Below are 5,254 nucleotides of genomic sequence, written 5' to 3'. Positions count from 1 at the left end.
CCACCATTAGGGTCATTAACAACCTCTGCAAGAAATTATTAAGCAAACGTGAGTACAAGAGTACTCAGCAAGACTTTAGAACAATCTATCTATTCATGCAAATGTATCAACAAGGGGTTGTGGGGTTTCAAGAAGAAAGCCAGCTTTGAATCTTGGCTAGACAAACTACATGTTCAAATAGTTTTGACAACTTTGTTTTCTCGCACACGAGTCCACTAACTCCACAACAATACACCATCATGGAATCATTCCGTCACCGTACGGAAATGCCATCCACGACACTCACACTTATCTTGACATTTTTTATGAGTAGCCATTATAGTTGTCTGTGAACAACATATGTTTCCAAGTAGTCCATATCCGCGGACGCGGCTATTCGAATAGATCATAACCCTGCAGGGGAGTTCTTCTTCACACACGCTCTCGCCATTTATCGCTATGTGCACGTCATGCACCTCGGCAACCTTCAAGCGGAAGCCCAATGAGGGAGTCGGCCACGACCGTTAACCACGCTAATACCTAGTCCAGGTTTATCGCCTATCTCAGGGTAACCCGCACGGAAGTCCGGCCGAGGTTTCCGCCACGGCCCCAAACGATGGGCGCAGCGTTCCCAGTCCCACCATCCGGGTGCCACTTGGTACACCGTGCCACTTCCTACCGCATCATAGCCCACCTCTAAGGTCAGCACTATGCACGGCCTCCAGCATGACTATAAACACCAAAAACTACTTGCAACTCCTAGACCGAGTACTAAGCGATTAATAAGTCGAGCGGGGTCATATTTCAGGGCCCAGCATGTGGTAGTATCTTGTCTTGGATTACATACACGGAACTCAGTTCCTAAGGACGGTTCCAATGAAACAACCCGCTATGTACTCCTACATAGCCTTTCAGCGGTACCTTTACCAAATCAAGTTCAACACGCAACCTTTATTAACTAAACACATTCTCAAGATCCTGTTCATCACCCAGATGACAGACCATACACAACTCTAAGCATAGCATGCATAGCAGGATAAGACACATCATGGCTCAAGCATCTACCAGGTATGCTAGGTTGCAAGGTTTAGCTAATTACTGTGACAAAGACAGGTCATGCAAAGGAATGGGTTCAACTAACGTGGTAAAAGCATTGAAAGCATTTTGACCTAATGTAATAAGTAAGAGCAGGAGCGAGAACATGGGATTTATCAGGATGATCAAAATTGTTGCTTGCCTTGTTGCTGAGCAGAGGGGTGATATTCATCAGTCGGATAATCAGTCGTATCCGAAGGGGCGGGGCCTACCGAATAACAACATACAATATTAACAATCATATGCAACAATCATGGTGGAGGAACATGACATGAAATGATGGGTGAAAAGATTCAATGTGGTTGGTGAAACCTTAATTTGCATCTGGTTTGAAATCCAAATTCAAATAGTATTTAAAATGGCATATTCATCTTAATTATTTAATTCACTACTGGAATTGAGAATTTTGCCGTCTGCTGACGCATGGCAAAGGTACTCTTTGCCGTCAGTTGGCACAGTGCTGACAGCAAAGAGGTAGCTGATGCAAAGGTTTTATTTGCCGTCGGCCACCTCTTTGTCGTCTGCTGGCGGACGGCAAAGAAGAAATATGCGGACGGCAAAGGATGGCCGGACGGCAAAGCATCCACACACACGGCCGAAACCCCACCCCCACCCCACCCCGCCCCTTTGTCGTCCGCCACCCTCCCCTTGCAGACGGCAAAGGGGACATGCCCCTAACGGCTCACCCCCACCCCACGACCCTCCCTAACGGCTCCCACCGATAGCCTCCCCTAACCTCTCTCTCTCGCGCCACCGCCCTCCCCAGCGACCCGCCGCCGCCGTAGCTCCCCTCCTCAGCCACCCGTGCCGCCGCCCTCCCTGCCGCCGCGCTCTCCCACCTCCATTCCGACCGCCGCCCCCCTCTAACCTCCCTCTCAACCGCCGCCCCCCACCACCTCCCTCCCGTCCGCCGCCGCCGCCTCCCACCTTCCCTCTCGGCCGACCCCCATCCCACCTCCTTCCCAACAGCCGCCCCATCCCACCTCCCTCCCGTCCGCCGCCGCCCCCTACCACCTCCCTCCCATCCGCCTCCCCCCTCCCACCTCCCTCCCGGTCGCCTCCCCCCTCCCACCTCCCTCTCGGCCCCCTCCCACCACCCTCCTGGCCGCCGCCCCCCTCCCACCTCCCTCCCGGTCGCCGCCCCAGCCAAACCTCCCGTGTGCCGGCGACACCAGCGCCCTCATCTTCGGTTAGTTCTATTTTTTTGTTTTTGTCCCTCTTTCTTCTTCTTTTTTTTGCTGTTTAATTGATAGATTAAATTATGTATGTAGTGTAGATAATATTAGGTTAGTGTTCTTAGGTTTTATCCGAATAATTTGCTCTAAATAGAAAGAAACTTAGATAGTTAGTTTAGTGCTAGGTTTAGTTTTTTTTTCTGTTTTTTATGTTAAATTAGATAGTTAGTTTATTAGATAGAAAAAGTAGAAGAAGAATATGTAGTTTAGTGCTAGGTTTAGTTTTTTTTCTGTTTTTTATGTTAAATTATATAGTTAGTTTATTAGGTAGAAAAAGTAGATAGAAAAGAAAAAAATAGATAGAAAAAAAACTTAGAAGAAAATAAGAGAATAATAAACTAGAAGAAAGAAGAAGAAGAAGAAGAAAGAGGAGAGGAGGAGAAAGATAAAAGAAAGAAGAAGAAGAAGAAGAAGAAGAAAGAGGAGAGGAGGAGAAAGATAAAAGAAAGAAGAAGAAGAGGAGGAGGAGGAGGAGGAGGAGGAGAAAGAAGAAGAAGAAGAAGAAGAATATGATGATCAAGAAGAAGAAGAAGAAGAGGAGAGAGGAGAAGAAGAAAGAAAAGGACCCCGACCCCCGGCCCACGACCCCCGACGCCCGACGCCACCAACCCCCGACCCTCGACCCCCGACCTCCGACGCCATTGAGACCCGACTCCCGACCCTCGACGCCCGACACCACTGACACCCGACCCCCGACTCCCGACCCCCGACTCCACTAACCCCCGACCCCCGATGCCCGACGCCATTGACCCTCGACTACAAAAGCCACTGACCCTCGACCCTCGACCCCCGACGCCCGACGCCACTGACCCTCGACTCCCGACGCCACTGACCCTCGACCCCCGACCCCCGACGCCCCTGACCCTCGACCCCCGGCCCCCTACCCCCGACCCCCGACACCATTGACCCCCAACCCCCGACCCCCGACACCTCTTCGGCCTCTTGTTGACCAAAGAGACCCCAACCCCAACGCCAGTGACCCTCGACCCCCGACACCTCTTCGGCCTCTTGTTGACCAAAGAGACCCCAACCCCCGACGCCAGTGACCCTCGACCCCGGACAACACTAACCCCCGACCACCGACACAACTAACCCCCGACCGTCGACTCCACCGACACCCGACACCACCGACCATCGACGCCACCGACACCCGACACCACCGACCATCGCCGCCACTAAGCCGACGGGGTCATAATTTTGTAATTTATGAGTTAGGTCACATATTTTCCGATTATGTTAATTATAAAAACATCATATTTGTGTTGATCGGGTGAATTTCAATGTGCAGTTGTTCGACGACCTCCACGTGCGTTGGACGAGCTCCGCCCTTGCATTTGTTGGTGAGCACAAATGACTTCTCCTCCTACCCCCTTAATTTGCTCTGTCCCGGTCTTCGTGCCGATGAAACTTGCTAGCTATAGGTTTCTTCAATCATGAGTATGCGTGACCAGTATGTGTCTCCCGCTCGAAAGGGCGACATCTATAAATATGCATTTCTTTGCATATTTATAACCGCCATCCTTTCGAATTGTCCAACATTATCCATGGACAGCCCGAGTATGTGTAGATTGGGTTTGTTTTCCCGTGTGCTGTGCTTGGATCCGATGCGGAATTTCGTCAGTGCCTCCCCTGTTATTCTTCGGGTACACATCCTTTATGCTTATTGCCGAGACGTGTATCAGGAGAACAGCGGGGAGGTGCTGCCGAAATTCTGCGTCGTATCTGGAGCAGAGCATGAGAAAACGAACCCAGTCTACACATACTCGTGTGGGACTAGGACATGTCTTTACCTGTTAGCGTGTAGGTTGCATGGACGTAATAAAACTGACAAACTTGATTAGCGTATGAATATAGATGATGAATTATATATTTATTTCTTGTGCCCCCATAGGTAGCTAGGCAACATGAGTGATCGTGCTTGGATGTACACTGGTCACCCTAGTCAGAAAGACATGACCCATGAATGCTTAACAAAAACCAGGGGGTTTGTGAGAGCAGCATTTGCAAATGGCCAGCATAAAACATGGTGCCCCTGTCCCAACTGCGACAACTGGAAAAAGCAGACAGAGTTTGAAATGGGTAAACACCTGCAGAAGTGGGGTTTTACGCCTAATTATATGGTGTGGACTTTTCATGGTGAGTCTGACCAACGTGCTAGAGCTGAGGTGATTCGTCGTCGCACCGACGAGCATGGTACCGGGATTGAAGACATGGTGCAAGACTTTGATGATGCTCGTGATTCGGATGATGAGATGGAGGAATCTGCAAAGGCCTTCTATGAAATGTTGGAGTCTTCAAAACGTCCTCTCCACGAGCAGACTTAGCTTTGTCAGCTGGATGCCATCGCACAAGTAATGGCTCTGAAGGCTCAATTCAACCTAGGGAGAGAATGCTACGACGCGATGATGACGATATTTGGACGCTTTTTACCCAAAGGCCATGTACTGCCTGCAAACCTGTACCAGTCAAAGAAAATCCTCCGTGTACTTAAGATGCCCTATGAGAAGATACATGCCTGTGAGAATGGATGTGCCTTATTTAGGCTTGAGTATGCAGCCTTGAACTATTGCCCCATTTGCAATTCTTCCAGGTATATTGTGGTAGACAACGGCATGGGTGAGAAGAATCAGACCAAAATCCCCATTAGTGTTCTTCGATATCTGCCAATCGTACCAAGACTTCAACGTCTATTCATGGTCGAAGAGACGGCCAGACAGATGACATGGCACAAATTGGGCAAAAGAACCGAACTAGATGCGGATGGGAACAAGATGCTGGTACACACTTCATATGGTTTTGCGTGGAGGCACTTCGATGCATTACATAAGGATAAATCGGAAGATCCAAGGCAACCTAGAGTTGCCATCAGCACGAATGGGTTCAATGTGTATGGTATGACGGCAGCACAATACAGTTGTTGGCCTGTATTTGTCATTCCACTAAAT

Source organism: Hordeum vulgare, chromosome 2H (assembly GCF_904849725.1).
Source record: "Hordeum vulgare subsp. vulgare chromosome 2H, MorexV3_pseudomolecules_assembly, whole genome shotgun sequence".
Classification (NCBI taxonomy): Eukaryota; Viridiplantae; Streptophyta; class Magnoliopsida; order Poales; family Poaceae; genus Hordeum; species Hordeum vulgare.
The sequence above is the reverse complement of the archived record's forward strand: the minus strand, read 5'-3'. Positions refer to the sequence as shown.